General features: G+C 38.3%; 1 protein-coding gene across 2 annotated transcripts in view; it reads left to right on the top strand.

Annotated features, from left to right (window-relative positions):
- The window catches only part of LOC309641685 (uncharacterized protein), a 406,435-nt gene that overhangs the window by 364,347 nt on the left and 17,364 nt on the right, over positions 1-24,724 (top strand). Inside the window, exon 1 of one of the 2 annotated variants that reach the window (XR_014252734.1) lies at positions 10,719-23,071. The exons of the other annotated variant lie outside the window; for it this stretch is intronic. The gene's annotated coding sequence lies outside the window, so the exon portion shown is untranslated. Of the gene's footprint in view, positions 1-10,718; positions 23,072-24,724 lie in introns of those variants that run through there. 2 annotated transcript variants of the gene reach the window in all.

Raw genomic sequence — 24,724 nt, 5'->3', positions numbered from 1 at the left:
TTGGGTAAGTGAGTGGGGCCAGTCTGTGAAAGGCTTTGACTGCCTTGTGGAGGAGTTTTTCCTGAAACCATGAGAGCCTTTGAAGTAGAATTATATGGCGTTGTTTGGAGGTTAGTGAAATTGCAGGTAGAAAGTCCAGTTAGGATACTGTGGCATTGGCTCAGACAGAAAATAATCAGCACCAGAATAAAGCAGCAGGGGGAGGAGTGAGTGGTAGGAAAGGAGAAGAGGGGACAGGATTAGATGTTTACATTTCCCCTGCACCCTGTTCTCCAGCCACATCAAATTATTTACCTTTCCTTGATTTCAACTTGCTTTTGTGTGCGTGTGTGTGTGTGTGTGTGTGTGTGTGTGTGTTTGGGGGAGAGGGAGCTCTTTACATACTTGGAGTCTCCACAGGACGATAAGCAACCTAAAGGCAGACATCTTACCTTGATCATCATTATATTCTTAAAGTACCACAAAGATCTTGGTACTCAACGGATGTTCAGTACATACCTGGTGAATGAGTGAATGAATGCAATTTTACCTTCTTTCCTCCTCATTCATTAAAAACTCAGCCCCAAAAAGAACTTCTCCTTATGAAGCTAAATTCCCCTTTCTCTCCTGCTACTTTCATCAGAGTATGGTACTACTAGAGTAGGTTGCATTATTACATTAAATCCGAGGGAATAGTGATGGAGAATTTTAGAACTCACAAGGGAAGTTTTATTCTTTTTCCTATCCTTAGTGCCTGGCACAGTGCCTAACACATACTACATAGCCATTGCCTAATTAATGTTCATAAAATGAACATGTATTTAGACTTTAAAGGATTGATCTCTGATGAATCCATCATCTTTCTAAACAATTCAGACTGACTATTCATCATCCTATTTGGCAATCCAATCCCTGATTTGGTTTTCAACTTTGATATATCTTTAGCCTGACAACAATCTCACTGTTGGGCTGTACAGAGCTGATCATAGCCCCACTATTTCTGTGCCTGATCAAATGAGTAGAAGTTTAATACAGTGTACACTTCAGGCAAATTGGATGGCGTCATGAAGGCTAAGAACCATAACGACAAAGAAAAAAAGCAGTTGCTTGTTTGTGTTATAATTGTATAGGCACTGTTTTAGCTACCATCTGCAAAATTAGAATGATAGTAAGTTTTTCCCGAGTGTAAAGTATGAATAGTAGGTGGTTAGGGGGTACTTTGGACTTACAGTATCTTTCGCCAGCAGTGGTTTGAAGAGTTTTGATGTTGCTGCTCTGTGCTTTTATCCCCTCTGAGAGCGCTCCATTTGCCTCATTAACCATAGGACTTGAATTAATATGAATTATTGAAGCTATTTTTTGTTGTCTGCTTTTTTAAAACCATTTGGCTAAACATCATTGCTCCTTTCACAGGAAATGTCGATTAACCCTTTAGGATGATTGTGTAAAATAACATAATATTTCCAGTTTTTTAAATTGCCTGAAGACAGAGTTAATAATGACATATAGATTAATTATTATGGCCCTTCTTCCCACTTCCATGGGGAAGAAAGAAGTGCTATGAATATACAAGCAATGGAATTCCTACGTGGTTACCATATATATATATTTTTGCCTTGCTCTATTTTCTTTCTTCTCTCTTTTACACATCCCTCCTCCTATGACCATTCTTATCATGTCACCATCAATCTTGGATTTTATGCTTCTGAACATTAAAAATAAACCAGGGGGCTTCCCTGGTGGCACAGTGGTTAGGAGTCTGCCTGCCAATGCAGGGGACACGGGTTCGAGCCCTGGTCTGGGAAGGTCCCACATGCCGCGGAGCAACTGGGCCCGTGAGCCACAACTACTGAGCCTGCGCGTCTGGAGCCTGTGCTCTGCAACAAGAGAGGCCGCGATAGTGAGAGGCCCGCGCACCGCGATGAAGAGTGGCCCCCACTCGCCGCAACTGTAGAAAGCCCTCGCACAGAAACGAAGACCCAACACAGTCAAAAATAAATAAATAAATAAATAAATAAATAAATAAAAATTTAAAATAAAAAAAAATAAAATAAACCAGGGCATAGTCTTAGACATTCAGCCACAAGAAAGTTTGGGAAACCTTATCGTTTGTCTCATAGCGGAGCTTTAGTCATTCACAATTGACTGGCTAAAGAACCCCATTAGGTATTGTTTGATTTAGATGTATAAACTGGCTGGACCCTAACTGACAACCATTGTCAAGATCCGTAGATCCAGAGCGAGTAAACCAGACAGACAGTGGACCTTACGTACTGATTCTTAAATATACATACATCCATGCCTGAGTGTGCTGCCATTACACTATCTGTTTTCAGTATCGCATTATCTTCTCCAGTCAATTTTGTTGACTGTGTCTCTCATGCCTGAAGTAAACTTTACAGGAGCAAAGATGAAAGTCACTGCTCTAGGTTGTATATCCTCTCTCCAGAATTCTCAACTTGGAAACACTTAGGTAGGGATGATTCATAGCTCTGTGTTCAAACCTGATCACAAAGGAGACAGCATAAAGAAATGAATCTTGACTCCATAATAGTTGTTATCTGTCTAAACTTCTGAACAAGTTAAAATACTTCTCTCGAGACAATTTCTTCAATTGTAGAAAGTGAAGTTCTATGAAGATTAAATGGGATAGTCTATGTAAAGAGCTTAGAAGAGTGTGGGCACATAATATGTCCTCAATAAATGTTAGTTATTATTTTCTCACATGAACCTTAAGGAAACTTGGGTACTCCTGGTTCTTGCTGACTTCCAGAGCAGTCAGCAGGCTCTGTCAACTTGCAGTGGGCTTCTCTCAGTCTTCCAGAATTTTCTGCTTTAGTCTGCAGGTATGACATGGGATCTGATCATATTTAAACATTGAAAGGAGGAAGGAGGGAAGGAAAGGAAAAAAAAACAAATGGGGGAGGGAAGAAGGAAAGAAAGAAGGAAGGAAGGAAGGGAGGGAGGGAGGGAGGGAGGGAGAGAGGGAGGGAGGAAGGAAGGGAGATACTTTTTTCTCACAACCTTTAACAGGCTATTGTCAAGAAAGTTTCACCAAATAGTAATTAGCAAACTGTTTTTAAATTTTTGCAAAAATAGTTACAGATGAAACAGAAAGCTATGTTTTAACACATTGCAATATTGTGTCATGTTTATCTTTACTCAGTTGACTCAACAGTTGGTATTGCCACCCATCACCTTATCAATATGCAAAGCTTAGTTTTCTATTTCCAATATGTATTTTAAAAACATATATTAAACATTTCCCTACATATAGCATAGAATTTTTCTTATAACATTGATATTTTAATAATACTTCTGCTTAACCCTGAAACTCTAGTTTTTCCATAACACTGTAAAGTCATTTAATATCTTATTATGCAAAACCTATGAAAATTATACCAAAGAAGAAGATAAAACTAAGACTTAGGTATTTCTTCCTGGTTCTAAAAATGAAGTCTTTAGTCTAGAGAAGTTAAGTATGTATATTTACCCATGATATAATTTAGAAAGGAGAAGCAAAAACAATTGTTAAGACTTTTTAAAACTCTCATGATTATTTACTATGATATTTATAAGCTTTTTTTTTTTGGAGTGGAGAAAGTTACAATGAGAAAAACCATAGTATGAACTATGAGGATAAAGTAGACTATTTGGTCTTAGCTTTGGACAAATAAAATACTAAAATCCCGTCTACAAAAGAGACACCTGGCTGTATTTTACAAATGTCATGTCTGTATAGCAGCTGATAAATATGTCTACATTTAACATTGATATGATATTAAAATTACTTCCAATTTTAAAAAAATTTTTTGACAATGATAACAGCCAAGCTGAAAGTGTTAGGCAAAGTTTAAAATAGGCACTGAGAAGACACTTTTCTATTCCTCCTGTTGGTCATTGATATAATTAACTGCCAGCAGCAAAGTTAGATATGTATTCTGTGGCCTTGAATTTGAGTCCAGCTAACTGGCCCCTATGGGGCTAATGCCCATGACTTTGCCTTTTTATACTATACTTAATAGTACAGAAACATAGATTTTGTTTGGCTCCTAAAGGGTTTGAGCATTCTCCATCTAGTCTTCTTTTAGATACCTATTCTGATTTTTTTCTTTTCTCTCAGTTTTCAAGGAACAAAATTTGGCAATAATTGGTAAGTGCTGATTTGATAAACTTTAAAAATATTATATAGGCAATTTTTTCCCCTCTCTAGTAACAAAATATCAGAAATACTCGAGAGAAAAAAAGGAAATGTCCTGGCATTCCTAGAGGATGTTGTTCTTTATGCTCCCTTTAGGCTAAGAAATGAGATGCTATTTCTTCTTCCTTGTTCTTAAAAAAGAGAGAGAATGAAAAGAATAGATCAGGAGAAGCTTCCAGTTTTTCAGTCTTGTTAATGTGCCCTTCCCACCGGTATAGAACCCTCACATCTCTCCTCTGTCCTCCTTTTCTCTCACTAGCAACAGTTTCCTGGGGACAGAGACACTGATAGTGAAAATAGGGTCACATTTGGAGACAGTTAGGTGATATATGTTAATATCCACTCTGGATTAGCTGGGATCACCAATTTCATTCCTCTCGTTATCTATACCCTATGAACTGCAGTCTCGGGGCAAAATGTATTTAACCTGCAGTGACACATTGCCCAGGAGCCATTCAGTATTTATGTCATTCTGAATTTTTATTTAGAAACAATTAAAGCTACTTGGATTTCAAGAATTGTCTTGGGGCTTCCCTGGTGGTGCAGTGGTTGAGAATCTGCCTGCCAATGCAGGGGACATGGGTTCGAGCCCTGGTCTGGGAAGATACCACATGCCGCGGAGCAACTAGGCCCGTGAGCCACAACTACTGAGCCTGCACGTCTGGAGCCTGTGCTCTGTGACAAGAGAGGCCGCACTATCCTGAGGAGAGAGAGTTTTAGTCAGTGGACTTGCACTATTCCAGATTCATTAGCAAAGTGGAGAGAAATGCCAGGGGTTGAAGCAAAAGGACTTTGAGTTTATTGGACTCTCTGATAATTTATTAGAGATTGGTATATGGCCATTCTGGCTTTGTACCTAGATCCTTAAGTCCTTAATTAGGGTGCGTTTAACCCTAAGAGATATATTTTCATTTGATGTGATAGAAAAAAATCAAGTTTTGTCCTACAAGCCTAAGGACCAGACACTGGGTGGTGATACATTGACCAAAGTGATGGATACTACACCTAGGTCTTCAACATAGAAGAATGTAAGTGAATTCAGATAGTCTTCCTATGGTGATCATCTAGCATTTATGTGCCCTCAGGTCATTCCCATACATAAAATTTTTCAGCATTTCCACATTTTCACTTAGAGTAAAATCCAAACTCCTTATGTGCCCTATGAATTTCTACCTCATCTGCCTGCGATCTCATCTTCTCTGACTCTTCCTTTCACTTGTATGACTCAAGCCACACAGCTCTTCTTTCTGTTCTGATAACATGTCAAGGTTGCCTCTGCCTGGGAGCCTTTGAACTTACTATTCTCTTTGCCTGAGAATTTTTTTCTCTAACATTTATGTGGCTTGCTTCTGCTCGTTATTCAGGCCTTAAGTCAAATATAATGAGAAGGTTTCTGTGACACCTCCATCTGATATAGCCCCTTCTCTCTACTCCAGCTCATTTGTTTTTGAAACATTTTATTTATGAAAGCTAATACTACCCAAAATGATTGCATTTATTTCTAATTCCTTTTTTAAAATCAATTTCCCTCACTAAAATATATACTCCATGAGAGCAGGGTCTTTTCTATCATGCTTGTTACTGTATCCTATACATATGTAACACTAATTTTAATGAAGATAACAGAAGTATACTTGTATAGGTATACCCTGGCCGTTATCTAATTAGCATAAGTATCCCACAGCAGACTCACTAGTTTATCTCAGTCAGATGGTGACATTCCCATGGGATTCAAAAATAGTCCTGATTTTTAGGACAAAATAAATTTGTTTAGGTTGTGCTTCTCTCCAGAGTGTTAATCCAAAGCCAGTAGATGTTGAGCACTACAGAAGGTGTATTTCCTACCTGGAGGCCTGAGGCCATTGCAAACATTTGATTTATTAGGAAATACTTGAATCAAAATAGCTCTGCCGATAATGCCAGAACCAAGGCTAAACTAGGAAGTCTTTCATATGTTTTTAGTTAGGTGGATAACTTGTATATGACTTATACAAAAAAGACTCAGAGTAAACTTTTCTAATTCTAACATCACTTTGCATTTCAGAGGTTGAGGAGGCAGTGTGCCATAGTGGGAAGAGTTCAGACTCTGGAACAATAGAGCTGGGTTTGACTTCAGCTCTATCTGCTGTGTGCCCTTGGACAAATCCTTCCATTCTTCCTGAGTTCCAGTTTCCTCATCTGTAAAGTGGGATTAGTAATGCTTACATCCCAGAGCTGCCTTTAGGGATGTAAATAATACGTAAAGTGCCAGGCATGTGACAGACACATGTTGGCTTGTAGCCACCATTATTATAAAGCCTTTAAAGCCTTGCCTGGTATTGTGTTTTAATATTTGTTTTATTTATCTGGCTTCAGGTTATAGTGGTTGCTTCTAGGAAAGTCAAGTTATGGTTGGTCACGGGAAGATGGGTATCGAGAGAAGAAAGGTAAAAAACTGCATCACAGTTGAGGATTATTTGAACTGGCAGTGGATCCAAGGTGGCAGTGGGACTATGGTAGCTGGCATTCATGTGTATATACTAAGGAACTCCAGTATTTACATGGCCCAGTTGCTCACTACTCCATTCTCCTTTCGCTACTTCATCTTTCTATTGAGTATCTCTTTTCCTTACCTCATGCTTTCCGCTAACAAATGGACATTGTTTCCTTGCAATTTCAGGTCACCATGACCCTGCATCTCCAGACACCTCCTTCCCCATTTTGACCTGTCCTCTGCTTCCTACCTCTTCAGTCTTATGTGCAGTTTCCACATCCTGCCAATTGCTTGGTTCTTGGTTTGTTTCACTATTCAATTCTGGGAAGGGACTCAGATTGATCTTACTCAAACTTTATTATGAAGCCATGCCACCATTCTCTGAATAGTCAGATGTTAGTTTGATCCACCTAAAATTAACAGGTGTATATGTAAAAATAAGCAAATATCAGCAATTTCATGTGGTATGACTTAATATGTGATGTCTCTGGTGAGGGACCATTGCTAGAGCCAAGGGTGAGGTGGTGCCATGTAGAACACAAACAAACAAGAACAATAATTTTTTAAAGAGTCATTTCATGCCATGTAGAACTGGGTATGGCTGGGGCAGGCATTGTGATTAGCTTTTTAGCAAAATATTCAATCATTTTTATTGCCTGAAATTTTAGACCCAGAAGGGACCTTAGAGACATTTTATTTAGTCCAACCCTTTCACTTTAGAGATGAAGAATCCAAACCTCAAGTCGATAAGTCCCATGTGACACACAGCAAGTTAAAAGTTGGAAAATTAAATCAGTGAAAGAACATTGAAAAGAAATTGGGTTATTTACTTTGGAAAAATGTCTGAGTGTACAAAGATGAATGAAAGACAAACCAGTCTATTAGAAATATCACCATCTAGTAGGGAAAAAAATTAATTTTAATATATTAAGAGAAATGCCATAATAAATGTATACACAGGGTCAAGATGCCTAATTACGGGGTTGGGAGATTTAGGGAGATTTTTCTAGAAAAGCAGATGTCTGAACTGAGACTTGAGGAGTTGAGTCAGTGTTACACAGCTGCAATTGTGAAGCACGTTCCAGAAGGTACATTTCTGAGTGAGCAGAAAGTGTATTTTGTGGGAGTGCATTGTGTGGAGGACACAGTAGGTTGGGCCATAGGTTGTCTAAGGGAAGGTTCGATGTCTCTCCTTCTTCTCCCTCCTGATCCTGCTGCATATTTTTTCCCTCATCTCTGTTATGTTCACCTCCAGTGAATCTTAAAATCATGTTGCATTCTATCTTTCTGATCAGAATAACAGTGTGAAAATAATAACAGTTGTTCAAGAGCATGAAGAGTAGTGGAAGGTAACCGATTTGAAATTTATCAGTTAATTCATGAGACACAAGTTGCCTGTTTCATTTGGGGGTGACCAATAAAATCTGCCCTTGCCCCCTGTTCTTGAGGGCGCTGTCATTTCTTCGGTGAAGGTCATTTTAAATGGTATTCACCTCTTCTCAGGTTTTTGCAATCTAGTTCAAGACATCATTTTCATACTTAATAAGCACACTTTCAATTCCTTCCCCCAGTCACAAAGCCCTATAAGACACTACTCAATACCTCCCTTTCCCCCAGGCTGACACCAAGCCATTGACAACTCCTCTTCCGGTACTCCCCTTGAGCTAGCCACATACCACCTACTTTAGTGTGGTTCGTACTGTGTATTCTTAATGCAGCTGCTTTTTTTCCCCTCTGTTTGTGTGACTCGGGTTATAACAAATGATTCACATGAGGAAAATCAGTAGTCTGTCTTCTCAGAGGGTCGCACCACAAATAAAAACCCAGAAAAGCCTATGTAGATTCCAAAAAAGCAATTATAAAAGTACAATATTTTGAACTCACTGTCTAACAAAACCCCAAATGAACACTTATTGAAAAAGCAAGAATTTTACATAGGCATTTACATTTTCCACTTCCCCCTCTTTTTACGGATTAAAAAGTAAATCTTTGCCAAAAATAAGAACTCATTCAGAGGGAGACAAGAAGGAAAAGCTGAATACTAAGCATTATTCAAGGCAGGAAAGAGTTTGATTCAATACATTTTACCCTAAATTTAACTACAGAGGTCAACATTTAAATGTAGTGAGGGATTCAGAATCCAATCTTAAGCAAAGTTCTCAAAATCTACCACATCTTTTTTGTTTTGTTTTTTTCTTTAATTTCGTTGGACTATAACGTTTTTTCTGTCATTTCTGTTTAATGCGGAAAATTAATTTGCAAAGGAATTTAAATCAACATCAAAGGAAGAGGAGACAAGAAGAATTTACAGGCTGAGATTAGCACTCCAAAGAAAAGAAAGCAGAATACAGCAATAAGCTCCCATTCTTGGTTAGCTGTAAATGCTCCTCTGCTTTTAAAATTCCCTAACAAGGTGAGCGAAACCATTCCAAGAACACTATTGTCAAGAGACACCTTTGAACTGATCTATCCTGAAGAATAACCCCCAGAAAGGTAGGAAAAAAAAAATAACTTTCATATGTTTGTGGACACACAGTGCAGCTCTGACTTCTGAACATTTTTCCCCAATTATTTTTGTAAAGTATTGATCGCAATTTAATTTTGTAGTCCCAACATGAGAGGTGCTTCATGCTGAAATGTCTCACAGGAGATTGTAATCAGGGTCTAGCCTGAAGGTGAAGCGTTCGTACATAGGTTTTACTCCATTTCTCCCCTCTTCATCAGCTCGGGGATTGGAGCAGAGGGCATTCTCAGGCAGATTAATTTTTGACGATGGGATCGATGGAAGATGTTTTTTCCTCCTGACATTCAGTCATCTAATTTGCTGTTTATCTTTGGCTTATTGAGTTTTGAGCATTGTTAAATCATACCTTTCAGCTGTTTAATTTCATATGTGAATTTTGCATTCCCCTCTTGTACTTTGGCATAACTCTTTTACCTAAAATGAGCAGGCTGATGGGCCTTTTTTGACACAGGGTTACTGCTTTCGAGTCTGTTAAGTACTCCAAGGTAATGTTATGGTACTTTCTAGCCTTTTTTTCTTTGCTTGTGGCCATAGATCAGTTCACCTCTAGGGAAATCATTACTTGCCATCATTATTATCCCCAGCACCTTCATCTGTTCTCCCTTGTTTCCTGACTCCATGGCTTGATGAAGTACCTAGATGTTCCAACACCTTATCTCAGGTCTCATAATTAACCCCTTCATAACACGGGCAGAGGAAATCATTTTTCCTGTGAAACGCTCCCTCTAGTTCAACACTGGGGCTTCTTTATAGTAATCACAGCAGCTTTCAGAGTTTCAATTCTATCTTTGCAGTAAGATGTGAATTTTGTAAGTGTGCTGAGAGCTATAAGAAAAATATTTTCCACATAGAGAAATTTAGCCTCCTATAACCTTTTTGTTCCCCTCTTTTTAAAGGTAATCAAGCTGTTATCTCCAGACAACGCCTTATCTATACACGCTGAACATTTCCCATCGTGGGGATCTTATATCACATTTGTCATTCTACCAATTTTCATGAGCGTACTCGTAATTATCTAGAAATTAATAAAATATAAAAGGGTCTCTTTTAGCTTGAAAGGCATGTAACATATTTTAAACTTGAAAACAATTTTTAAATGTTAACAGAATATACTGCTAGATTTGAATTTAACATTAAAACAATCTGTTAGGTTTTATAATGCAGTAAATAAAAAATCCTATTCCATACTCCAAACCACTTATGGATTTGACTGAACACAGAGGTGTTATTCCTATTATCATGAAAACAGCCCGAGACCAACCCTCAGTAAAACCAATTCCTGCTCTCTAACTAGTTGGATTTCTATGAGAAAGTAATCACATCTCTTTGGTTCTCTGTTTCCTTAACAGTAAAATTAGGGAGTTTCTTCTAGATCTAAAACATATCATCTGTGACATATTACTCTGTAGTGTTACATACTTATCCACCTCTATCTATCACTCAAGACCTCACTTAAATTTTACCTGCTTCCTGAAGCTTTCTTTCCTACCTCTGCCCATATTGGACTCCCTATGTGTATAATCATAACCTTTTGTTTGGCATCGTTTTTGTATTAGTTTTGGTAATTAAAAAATGTTTCATGACTGTATATTATAAAAAGGACCTATGATTCCATTTTATTTCTTATTCCAAAATCCTTAAAAAATGGCCAATATTTACATTTTGAGGATGCATTTGATTTTTGGAAAAAGCACAAATTTATTAGTAGGTATTCCTATAAAGAACATGAATAATCAAGATTGGAAACTTACTCTTCAGGTAAACCTCTATATTATTTAAATTTCTTACTGAAATTGATAATGAATACAATTACAAGGGAGGAGATCTCAAAATGCTTTGAGCTATGGCAGAGTCGTTAGAATAAGCATATAGTCTGATGAGGTAACTACTTTGGAAAGCAATTCTATTTTGATATAATAATTATTATTATAAAGGCTGATTATTAATATAATAATATAATTATCTAATTGTTTTGCTAATCAGCTTCATGTCCTTGTAGTCGTATATGATATGTCTTGTCCAAGTAAGTTACAAAGTCTTTCTAGGCAAGAAAGTGGTATTAATCTTTGAACATTTACCTTGTAAACATTTCAAGTTTTTCCTTAGTTCAGACTTTAAATTGCTATTAAAGATTCAATCAACTGAAATTTGCGAGAGTGTTTTTGTACTTCCTTAGCTGAAACCAGAGATGAGAATGAGTTAGCATTAAAAAAATGAGGAAATGAATTTTCTGCTCCACAGGAGAATATATGAATTACACATGTAAATAAGAATTCACAAATGAACATCCATATCTACAAACATTAATGTAGGTTAATGTCTTTATGAATCATGCTGCAATACTTCAGTCCAAAACGTTTGGAAAAAAGTTTGGAAAAGAAAACAGCTGGAAACAAAGTAATAGTCTGTTTCCCCAAAGTGTCTCTTTCCTTAGGTTCTGAATAAGTTGTGGAGGTTGAAGGAGAATATTGGGCATATTAATCATGCTTGAGGCCAAGGTTTGGCCATTAACTCCCTGTATAAAGAGAAGTTCCCTGGTGATGTTGACCGTATCAGTTCATCAAGTCCAAGTCCTTGCCAATCAGATACTGAACACACGAAAAACAAGATCAGAGGGAACAGACAAAACCTGTTAAACTTGTTTGGCTGTTTTCTAGAATTCATAAAACAGTAATGATAAGTTTGTTTGTTCAAAGATCAAAACCTAAACTTCTAAGATATTTTAACTCCAGTATTTTGGCCTCCATTTCCAGTATATTTTGCAACTATTGTACAGATCTAAATATTCTGTAAAGAGCTTACATATTTATATCATGTAGAGTAAATATGCCAATGTAGCATATTCATATCATAGTAGTATAACAGTCCTGACAATAAATAACTAGGATAAATATTAATAATAAAATTATCATGGAAATATTTAATTTATTGAACTTTTGTTAATGTCCTTAAAACAAACTCTGTGCTGAATATCATCTAATCCTCACTGCAACCCTGGGGGTGCCTATTGTTATTATAGTCATTTTATAGATGAGGAACTTTATCAGGAAGGGACCTTAAGGGTGATGGAACCCATTCTATAAGTAAGAAATATAAGACCCCCAAAAGCGAAGTGATTTACACAAAGCTACATGGCCAAGTCTCAGGTTAAAACAAGGATCTCCTCACTCCACTGGAATATCCTTTTACTCTGTCATCCAGTCTCCTAGTGTGGCATGTTGCTTAGGAGATAGTGTAAACTTTTGTTTGTGATTAGCTCATCATCTCACTGAAAGAAATTAGATTGTGCATGAGAACTTTCCTACAGAATGTCATTTAGATTATCTTCTTTGGAAAAAAAGTAAACTCACAGTAATCATGTTAAGGTTGTGATACTGAGTATGTTTTTCTGTTTAAAAGTTACAAACATGATTTTATTTTCATTAGCAAGGCCTGGCCATAAAAATATTTTTACTCTATTTACCATATTTTATTTACCATAAATTAAGTAAAGGAGTTATAATAACAACCAGGTCTTGGACAAAAGTCAGTGAGTGATAGATCTGAACATTGGTTTAAAGAGACTTATGAGGGGGACTTTCCTGGTGGCGCAGTGGATAAGATTCCGTGCTCCCAATGCAAGGGGCCTGGGTTCGATCCCAGGTCAGGGAACTAGATCCCACGTGTATGCCACAACTAAGGAGCCCACCTGCCACAACTAAGACCCAGTGCAACCAAATAAATAAATAAATAAATATTTTAAAAATAAAAAATAACATAATAAAGAGACTTGTGAGGGAATACCCTGGTGGTGCCGTGGTTAGGACTTGGCACTTTCACTGCCGGGGCCAGGGTTCCATCCCTGGTTGGGGAAATAAGATCCCGGCCCAAAAAAAAAAAAAGCCTTGCAAAAGGTGAGCTAGGAAGGGAGAAACCCTGTTTTAAATGCCGGAATGTAGAACAAGTGAGTCTTGAAGGCTCTAAGCCTAGGTCTGACATAGCTGCCGCAGCTGGTGTGTTAAAATCATGTTTTACTCCTGCTCCAAAAACTCCCACCTCTACTGTGAACAGGGACTCAGGTTCCAAAAGAGCTGAGTCATGATCTGTGATAAACTATTGCTGCATCCATCCTCATCTACATCCATCTCAAGGAGAGGACTTCCTGGGCTGTGAGGCTATCTAGCTCTAGGATAGAACTGAGAATGGCAGTGCTTCATTTTGAGTTCATTGCACATCAGTAAAAATATCTCTCCAGGCCCATTTTTAGGTGCCTGGTGTGATGATGGTGTTATTTGTTTCAGCCCTTCTGTGACATAAATTATGCCCACTATTATCTATCTAGTCTCTTTGTATATATTAAATAATAATGAATTTTTCAAAAGTGCACCAAAAGAGGAAAAAGAATAAATTCTAAAGTCCTGGATAACCCACAACATCACAATTAGCTCTTTAATAAGTTAGAGGCAATTGTATTTTGTAAGACCAAACCATATGAACCTAACAGCCTCTCGTCTTGCATTAACATCATATTTAAAAAAAATTTTGGAACTGTGATAGGCCACGGTCAGGTTCATTACATGAAAATTTTGAATAAGTCTAAGAAATTGAACGTGGAAATAGTAGGTTACATAACAATGGCGCAGCAAGAGATTATGAACCAAGATGTTAAATGTGGGTAATTTGGCCGTATGTAACCTATTCCAATCACTGCTCCACTAGCCATCAGTGACTTAAAATGCAGTGAGTTCTGGAATCTTCTGACTTGGTGAATACTTTATTGGATCGCTAAGACTTTCAAACTTCAGGTATACATTCAGTGGGAATAAGAAGTCATCAGGGTGGTGCATCCCATCCCATCTTTATCTCTCCTTCATCTTGCCTGTATACCTTGCACGGAGTCTTCGTTGTGGTCCTTCTCACTAATCCTGGAAACTGAACCAGCCTTTGTGGTCTGGCCCAGCACAATAACCTAGCACATACATCACCTTATTTGATTTTTCCAAACAGTACACGAGGCAGGCAGGAAAGGTGCTATTATCCCCAGTTTATTAAAAAGGAATGTAAGGCTCAAGGAGATTATGTTATTTAAATTTGTAGAGCCAGGAAATATATGAGATAAACTCAAATTCAGGTCTTTTGAATCTTATTCCTGTGCTCTGTGAAGAAGGGTTGATTGAGCTGCTTCCTTTAGAGTGGGCAGGTACTATAGACCTAGCCAAGTCGTGAATTAACAGTATAATTAATTCCAGAACATTTTGGCTTGTTTTCTCCCTACAAAGCAATGTTCACCTTTTTTATTCTGTGGGCTAACCCATAAGTTTTCACTGGCTGCACTGCCATGTTCAGTGCCTACTTGTCTATAGTTAACCACATATATATCATCGTGTGCTAAATATAACTCAAGATGCAGTTCTATGGGGAGGAGTTTTGGAAGGGAATTTATAGAGAGAGAGTTGATTTACAGAGTTTACAGATATTGGGAATAAAAATAAAAACAGACAGTCCAAATAAACTTATCCAAACAAAGATAAGACATATACTCTTAAGAAGGTTATCATACAAGAAAGAAAAATATCTAGTATTTATGAAACGTTGTTTTCTCCTTCCTAATGTCATATATCTAGGCAGCTAGCCATCTGCCTGTTCCCTTGGAAATACTATCAAGTTATGATGGCTTAATAGCCACAGATGATGAATTTTACTTTACAATCATTTTGTCTTTGATAAGTGGGAAAGCCTAATGCAAGATACACTAGGTAAAAGGATAGGAGAGAATATACATTTTAGTGCTAGCAATACACTCAAGGTCAACAATACTTAGTAAGGCCTGTTATGTGAATCTATTCATCACTTGGTCTAGAAAGACATCTATGCTTGAATGAAAAGTGTAGTTTGGGTAGTTTGCCATGAAGAATAGGAATGTGAGGCCCCCAAGAAGAGTTAATGTAGATTGGAGAAAGGGGTAAGCCTGGGTAGAAGGGTGAATGCCATTTTGATTTAATATCTATCTGACACTGGACCAATTTGAAAAATAATCAACTACTTGGCTAGGTCCTTATGGATAATTAGACTTTATTGGGAGATGAAAGTCAGTGAGAGCTCTTAACCTTAATGATTCAGGGAGAGAAGGGGCCTAAATTGACCTGAACCCCACACCGTTTATTAATCCACCTAACCTCTTTTGTTCTACATATGACCACCAATTTGGGGACATTTTCTGCTTTTCTTTGGCTCTTTTTCCCTTTAGTGCTACTTTATATACAGTTTCTTTCTTAGTGTCTCATTCTCTTTCTCTCTCCTGCCCACCAATTCTTGGACAATGACTTTCACCTTTCCTAAGGCATCCACACCACCGTGGCAAGGCTGACTTCTTTCACTATAAAGATTACTCAGTATTCTTAATAGCCCACTGGTCTCCTTATCTAGCAACCCAGTGATATTCTGCTAATTCAAGCACGCATAGAAAATTTTTTGATGTAGTACCTTCTTTCTGATTATACTCAGAGGCTTAGTTAAAATGTTAACTTTTCAAAAAGACTGTCTATGACTGTAGTAGCAGAATTAAGTACTACTCCTTCTTCTGGGAGTAACGGGTTGACACAATTGTGTGAAGGATTATACGGTATTTTATAAATTTTAATATACCTGTCTTCACAAATAAAGTGGGAACTTCTACAGACAGGGGCCAAATCTCCCCCATGCATATAACGCCAGCACCTAGTGGGTCAATGAATATGAGTAGAAAGAACTGCTCAAACTTCTTTTGTTAAAATCATGAAAAACAGAGGATTGAGACCAGTTATTCTTCTCTAGGCAAAGTGTTTGGGCCTGTGTTATTTGTCAGAACGTAAATGAGTTGGCATTTATGCTTATGGAATAAGTTGGAAATCTATAATTGTAAATTCATGCTGGTTTTAATGAAATCAAAACTCAAAGTGTGAAACCATCCAAATAAATATAATTTTCCCCAAACTGCTTTGATATGAAAAAGACTCTTTGGCATAGCTCCAATTAACTATCTTAGTCACCCACACAGAAGCAAGAAGCCTCCCTCCATCTGATTATAAGTTTCTGCAAATAGCAAAAATGCTCAAAGCATTCCTGGTTCTTCTCTCTGTATGTGCATTTTCCCAACCTGGAGCAAATAGACTGGACTGATTCTGTCATTTGCATAGACAGATCTGATATATGTCTCACTTTTCAAGCTTTACAAGTCCTATCGAATATGGTTTTAGTATTAAAAAGAAATCATATAAAATATATTCATAAACGTGACATTTTTATACTTAGTCTAAGATTTTATGGCCAAGGCGTGTATTCATAGTTTAATTATAATAGATTAAATGACACTATTGGTGTGTTCTAGTCTGCAGTTCTTAAGTGTATTTTTTAAGTGTCTTTGTTTTTTAAAATGTCAAGCTTTGGTTTCATAGTCTTCCACCCTTTGCCCACTACTGGTATCCCTGCTTCTGTTAATTGTTCCAAACACCTGCTACAAACTCAGCCCCTGAACAAACAAAAACTACAGGGAACTTGACAGCAAAACAAATATATACAGATATAGGAGTTTTATAGAACCTGCCCTCTTACTAAATGTGTAAACACTCAGACTGAAAAACGAGATTGTCTACAGATGTACCTCCTGGCAAATGAGAGAGAAGTTCCCCGCTGAGGCCAGTTTACGGAGGCAGTGAAGGCCCGGGAAACATGTCTGCTTACCCCTTGACATGGTGTTCCAGATGGTTGCGTAGACACAAGACAGACCCAGTCAGCTGGCTCATTTTCTATCATGAAGCAAAAGGAAGTAACTCACCACCGTGGGCCAGAGCAGGATATTTCTCCATCCATGTGTAATAGAACAGACAGGTAGTTTTGAAGGTACCCACCCCTCATTATCTGAATCAAGGAACTTTTCCAGCACCAGGCATATATCAAATGTCTCACAGTAAGATTAGAGTTTCACTAAAAGTAAGAGCATGGTCTTTGCCCAGGAGGTGATAAATTTCCTGTGCTAGCAGCAGTGAAGACTTGGGAAGTGAATAAAGAAATGTCTCTGTGCATCTCTTAGGGATGTCATAAACAGGCACATTCAATATAACTCACATGAAAAAGTAATGTCTGATGGTGCTTGGGAAAGAGAGACAAAGAATGGTAGGGCTTTCAGCAGCAATTCAGGGAGGAAGCTGCCATCGGTGTTTTTATCACTGAATATACGCAGAGATTGTCTCCATGCTCCCAGCCCCCGCCTCCAAATGATGGTAGACATGAGCTGGAAGTGAGAGAGTCTGTAATTCCTTCTAACCAGAGGACCTAATTTTGAAAACAAACAACACTGAAGGCAAGAGATACAGGCTGGGCAATTACTTCTTATTCAGATATATTTTTAAAAATTATTATTAGACAAATAAGGAGAATTCTTTTTTCAATTTTTTTAAATCGAGAAATATCTTTGTTTAATTGAAGTATAGTTGATTTACAATATTGTGTTAGTTTCAGATGTACAGCGACGTGATTCAGTTATTTTTCTTCAGATCGTATTCCATTATAGGTTATTACAAGATATCGAATCTGGTTCCCTGTGCTATAGAGTAAATCCTGGTTGCTTATCTATCTTATGTATAGCACTTTGCATCTCTTAATCCCATACTCCTCTTTTGTCCCTCAAATAAGGAGAATTCTTAACATCAATGTTTTTCTTTACTTTCACCTTTTTTTGAAAGCTGAGTGTGACTTGGAGGCCCGCCAGCACGAAGGCACAGAGGCACTTCTTTGTGCGGTATTGTTTCTGTGGGTAAATGCCAAGACTGGCCCTGGGCTAATTGAAATGAGCAGCTGCCTGGGTCACATGGTAGAAGGAGCAAGTATTAACAGGTGCAAGGGGGACACGGGCTTTTCCTTTGTCAATATTGAAGTAAACAGGTAATGCTGTTCATTTGTCTTCTTAAAATGTAAAACTTCAGGCTCAAATTGAAAGCAGCCCTTGGCATCTCCTATGTGTCTGTCAGTGAGTCTAGGGTGCCTCCAGCTTCCTGAATTCAAAACCAGGCATTTACTCATGTCCAGGAGAAAACAGAAGTTTGGGGGCACTGTCTTCAGGTGTTGATACTCTGGCTGGATTGCAAAATCACAGGAACTTGGAGCAGGCGTTGAGGGGCTTTCCCGATACAGATTGCATCTTAACGTTGTTTTTCTTCAAGAAGCCTCTTGTCGTGGGAGAAAACCTCTCTCCCATTTCTGATTCCATTCAGGGCCACTATAATCTTGTTCTTGTTTCCTTACTTGGGGCATAAAAAGCACGAAGACCGGCCCTGCTAAGTGTTTCATTCCCTCTGTGTCCCTGGTCGTCTCTGTCAAAGAATTTGAGCTGAAATGGTTGCTGGGAGTTAAAAAATAAACATTCTTGCCACAAAAACTTCAGATTGGAGGAAAGAATCTGTGAGTGGGGTTTAATGATCCATCAAAGCAATAGGATTTAATTTTAGACCAGAAATATTTTTCATTTATGTTTATTAACGTGTGAGATTTTTCAACAGAGGAAAAAAGGGAACTTGGAGCTATAAACCAGAAGCATAAACAGCTGATTTTCTCATCGGGGACAATAGCCATTCTAACTACACTGAGTTGGAGTGTTCCGGGATCCACAAAGGTTCATCTCTATCACAGGTTCTTATTCCAAACAACCTGGAATTCTGCCATTTCCGGAGGGTGGATTAGATAAATGTGTTTTTTTTTTTCACCTCTCCATAGCATATTACCTGAGCATTTTGACAAGTCTGCTGTTTCACGTAATGCATTGTTCATTTTGTTTTATGTTCTGTAGACAAAACAATACTGAAAGACCTAAACCACATCTGTTTTTTCTTAATATTTGGAGTCACTTTGGTACCCAGTGTATGAAATTTTGTGTGGCTCACCTAAGACCTCCCACAAATCCCAAGAGAGATTATTAATAATGTTAATCAGAAATGTCTTCTTGGGACTTCCCTGGTGGTCCAGCAGTTAAAACTCCATGCTCCCACTGCAGGGGGTCTGGGCTCGATACCTGGTCAGGGAACTAGATCCCACATGCCACAACTAAAGATCCCACATGCTGCAACTAAAAATCCCGCATGTCGCAGCTAAGACCTGGCACAGCCAAACAAAATAAATAAATAAATAAATATTAAAAGAAAAAAAAAAAAAGAAATGTCTTCTTGTTGAAACTCAGGTGAGGCTCAAGAAGACGTGTTACCATAGCTTGGGACCTTGAACTGCCACAGCACCTCCTTCTTCTTCCTGCCACTTTAAAACAAAGCTGGTGAATTGAGCCGGTTGTATTTTATGAACTTGTATTTAAAGAAACAGGTCTGATTTTCTGGTTTTCTTTCATTTTGTTTTGCTTTAAAGAGCTGGCATCTGAAAGACAGAGGACTCTAATTTTTGTCTGTTTTACTGGAATCAGGGCTAATCTGGCATTCCACTATAACATTCACTTGTCAAGGAAAATGTGAAAGGTGAGGGTGTGCATTGTTCATTGTAGCCTCTGGGTGTGAAAGCGGGGCTGCACACCCTTCATCTGTGGAATCAGCATCGCCAGTGGCCATATCATTCAGACCGAGCAGCTGGGAGGCTCAGCCCCCCCATTTCTCTCTATGGGCCCCCCTGGAAACACGCACATCTGCTTTTCCATGAGCCATACTTTATTTACTGAGCCTTGCTTTATTCCAGGTTAATTTGTTCCTAAGTTTTTTTTTTCCCAGCTCATCACCCTCTTTGGCACATTATTGAATAATTTAGCCATGAATTACTGATCTGGAGATTCTGGGATTATGTAAACATTCCTGAATGGTAAATCTCATTGTCCAATGGATGGATTAGTCTGTCAAATCTTTATTAAGCACCTATTCTATGCCAGATATTGTCATTCATCCTGGAGAACTCTTAAGTTGCTCATGGTCTACAGGAGGATGCAAAACACATTTGCCACCAAATAGAACACAGTACTGTGAGTGCCAGAGTGAGGGAGGCTGATCAAGCCGTGTCTCACTCAGTCTCCGAGATTAGAGAAGCTTTCCCACAAGTGATATCTTTAGAGCAGGCACTTGGCAGGAGAGTAGGTGTTTGCTAGGCAGAGGATTCAGCCTAGACAGAAAAAGGAGGCCTCATAGAACACGCTTATTTAGGGAAGAGTGAAAAGTTCAGTGTGGCTGGAGCACAGGGCATACAGAAAAGTGGAAGATGAGTGTGGCCTACAGGAAGCCATGTTTGCTATTTGGGGGGTTGGAAACGATGAAATTTTAACTTTTACTTTAACGCAGTGGTGTGTCAACTCAAGCTGAGTGCATCCTTAGGTTGTTAACTTCATGTAATGAAGAAGTATTGATAAAATACTCTGAAAGAATAACCGTAAATGATTAAAAAAACATGACCTATATGTAATACATAGGGTAATCTAGAAGAAAATACAGTGAAATGCATACATCTGATATGCATATTTGAGATAAAGATGGTATTCGTTAGAGCATGTTCTTTCCTCCCAGAATTCTCTGGCAAGACTAGCTTTTATATAAAGAGCATGTCTCCCCCCTCAATATAGCCACTGTTTCAAACAAAACATCTGCAATCAACATTGGCTGGCTTCCCACCACTAGGTGCATTTCTAATGTGCTTTTCACTTATCTTTTTATTATGTATTCTAGGGGGCTTTACATAGTAAGGGATGGCATATGAAATACGAGGCTAAATGTTCCCTTATGTACTGTGTGTAGCAGGGGTAGGGATGGCTTCCTAAAGAGCCAGAAAATAACCTCCCCATATCAAAGAATATGGAAGCTCTGATTTTTAATCCAGGAAATAGAATTGCAGGGTAATAAAAAGAGTTTTGCATCTTTAATTCTCTAAACAACGACCTTTTTCTTTGGTTTCAGAGATAGTGCTCGACTTGGTAGGATCAACGGGAAATGATAGCCATTCTCAACTTGAACTTTCTCTTTCCTTTGATCTCATAATAGCATAATAGGTAATCAATTGGGAAATTTAATCCGTACTACCTAGCTTTGGTCCCTCCTCCCAGGCCTTTTAAGCCAGGCTGTCATATCTCTAAACCCTACCAGATCATTTCATAATGGTAAGTCTAAATTATTTGTGGGATGCCTTTTGTTTTGGTCTCCCCATTGCCTTAAATAATAACTCTTTGTATTAGTCCCTAGCCTACCTCCCAGTTTTGCCAAACCACACCTTCCCCTACCAGGGTGGCACTTATAGGCCTCCAAGTGGACACAACACTGAAAATTTTACCTAAAGAGTGATCATCAGTGAACAAGTGGTTTTCACAAGAGTCAGCTGCAGGCTCCTTGTTGAATATATACAACTGGCTGACAAAGAGAGACCTCGCAAAACATGCTTGGGAAAGGTAATGATATTTAGCCATTTGGGGGAAATACTAAGAATTCTAAAGAATCTTAATATAAATAGAAGACATACTCACCATTTTTCTGGATCAAATTGCAACATGACAGATATGGACACACGTGTTCATTTGTGACAGAGAAAATCGGATTATACGAACATCATGGGCATCCCCCAGCAACATGAAAAAATTAGCTCTGGTGCAAATTGGCCATGAATTAGTGAAGCTGCATTTTTATTAGAAAAAAAAACTTTGATATTGATATCATACATAAAGCAGCAATATAAGATACAGTGCTCGTTAGCTATGGTTCTTAACACATTTCACACCAGGATGACTACTGTACCCACTTCTGAGCTCCACAACCAAAATTATATGTGAAAGCATCAAAAATGTTCAGAGGAAAGCCACCAAGATTATCCAAGTTTTGGAAAATAAGACCTTTGAGAGAAGGTCAAAAGATTGGGGATTATTCTGGATGAGAAACGATTTCAAGATGATCTATGAGTATTTTAAGTTTCTTATTAGAGAACAGTTGATAAGCATTTTTATCTATCACTACTAAAGGCAGAAAAGAAGGGAAAAGATTGAAAGTGAAACAAAGGATTTAGGTTTGAAAGGAGAAATGTTGGCTGAAGAGGACTGTCGACTATTTGAAAGGGTTATTTCATCTCCCATTTAAAACCTGGGTGGGATCTCTGTAACTTGGACTGGATGTGTGTGCTCTAATTTAAAAGCCAGGCATATACTAGCAGTTCCTCTTACTAGGATAGTCTATATAATGAGCTATTTCCTTGTTTAGAGACACTTTATTGAAGGAGCTAAAAAACGATTTTATCCATTTAGTTTTATACTCTGACTTTGAACAAGACGAGAAGGAATTTGTAACATGGATGAATATACAGTAATTCCCCTACATACGAATGAGTTCCATTCTGGAAACACGTTCGTTAAGTCCAATTTTGTTGCTAAGTCCAGCAAAGTTAGCCTAGGTACCCGACGAACACAATCGGCTATATAAGACTGTACTGTAATAGGTTTATAATACTTTTCCCACAAATAATACATAAAAAACAAACACAAAAAATAAAGAAAACAGTTTTAATCTTACAGTACAGTACCTTGAAAAGTACAGTAGTACAGTACAACAGCTGGCATATAGAGGCTGGCATCGAGTGAACAGGCAAGAAGAGTTACTGACTGGAGGAGGGAGAGGAGGTGGGAGATGGTAGAGCTGAGGGATCGTTCAGCAATAGGAGACGGAAGGCAAGCTGCAGTTTCACTCACGCCTGACATTGATGGCACAGGTTCTGGTTCCTTGCTGGATTCAATTCTATCTACCCTCTTGAAAAAACGATCCATTGATGTCTGGGTAGTATCTCTTTTTTTCTCATCACAGATGACACAGTAGCACTGGATTGCATTCTGAACGGCTGCTGCAACCTTCATGTACCGTTCTACGTTTGGGTCCTGTGCCTCAAAAGCTAACAGTGCATGTTCGCGTCTTTGAAAGTTCGTAACTTGAAGGTTTGTATGTAGGGGATTACTGTATTACCATCTGTCATGGCACTTCCTGTGGTTCACTGTGTGTGAAAGAACTAAGTGGATAAATGAAATCCCAAATTTCAGAATCATCAATTCCATCTAGTTGTAACCACAATTGTCTTTTTGAAGGACAAGTGGAAGAGATGGTTTTGAGAGAAGTAAAGACATTAAAGAATAGTTCTTGGGATCATGTAGGACTAATAGAAACTGGTCATTTTGGTTAGAATTCTGTTTTGGTGCTAAAAAGGCAACCCTGAAATGATACTTTATTCAAATGAATCTGGTGGGTTAGGGTAACACATGATCTGTCAATCTAATTTCCTTAATCAATTAACCCTTGCATATCTCACCAACTTCAGATTATATTTAACATTTTAAGTAAGATTTTACACTTAAAATAGAAAGTAAGATCTGGCTTATGATTTCTGTAAGTTGTCTAAGTAACACAATTTAAAGAGTACAGAGTAGTACCTTTACCACCCAGCTGCACAAAATCCAGTTTCTTCAGGTTCCTCACCGTGAACTTTCTTTTAAAGTGTGAATACCTATATTTCCAAGTTCTATTCCAAGGCCATTCAAAATCAGTGTATCTAAAACTCATCTTCCCCAAAAAACTACCAACCGCTCCTGTATTGACTGTCTCCTAAGTGTCTTTGGAGTGGACCTTCTCTCCAGCTCTGCTCTATAGCTTTTAAATCATTCTTTTCAATTGCATCAGCTGGGCTCCCAGCCTTTAGTCTCAGCTGCCTCCACTTTACCTTTCATAAGACCACCAGATTGAACTTCCTGAAATGTAAATCTGATCGTGTCATCCTCTGCCTTGCAATTTTTCAGGGGCCCCTCATCATCTAGGGCAGTGATATCCACACCTGGTGAATCATTAGAATCACTGTGGAGTTGTTAAAATGTATAGATTTTAGGGTATGACAACATACCTACTGAGTCAGAATATCTGATACACACGTATATACACACATATGCATACATAGGTATACACACGCACATATCTATACTTTTAAAGCTCCATAGATTTGGAGACCACTATCCTACACTGGTGTATGGAAACAAGGCCCTTCATCATTGGATTTGAATCTGTAACTCCTCATGTTAATTGAAGTTCCCTTAACCCACTGAAGTCTCTCCCACCTTGAAGTCTTTGCACATACCTGGCATAACTTTCCTTCCTTTTCCTAATCTACTGGAAGCACCTCTACTTCTCAAGACTCAGGCAATTTTTCTCAGAATTTATGGCTGATACTCTCAAAATTAGGCACTCCTTTCTTTCTGCTCTCAAAGTATCTTGTGCATCCTCCGATACATCCCATAACTATGGAGCTGTTTTACCCTCACTTCCCCAACAGACTGCGAGCTACTTGAGGGTAGAAAGTATGTCTTGGAGCTTTGGCATGGTATTTCTTCCTTCGTCTCCAACCCTTTTTTCTCCATGCTCCTGGATGTTGTAACATGATTGGTGTATAGAAATTACTGAATAAGTGTTCCTAGAAGCATAGGGAGGAAGGAAAAATGATGGATAGAGATACTCTTGAGATGATGCCTTGGAAGACAGTGAATTACTAAGTTAGCTCTTCTGCTGATAGAGGAACCCATAGCACTTGGAATCTGGACAGAGCAAAG

The sequence above is a fragment of the Balaenoptera physalus genome (assembly GCF_965194825.1).
Source record: "Balaenoptera physalus genome assembly, chromosome: 13".
Taxonomy (NCBI): domain Eukaryota; kingdom Metazoa; phylum Chordata; class Mammalia; order Artiodactyla; family Balaenopteridae; genus Balaenoptera; species Balaenoptera physalus.
The sequence above is the reverse complement of the archived record's forward strand: the minus strand, read 5'-3'. Positions and strand labels throughout refer to the sequence as shown.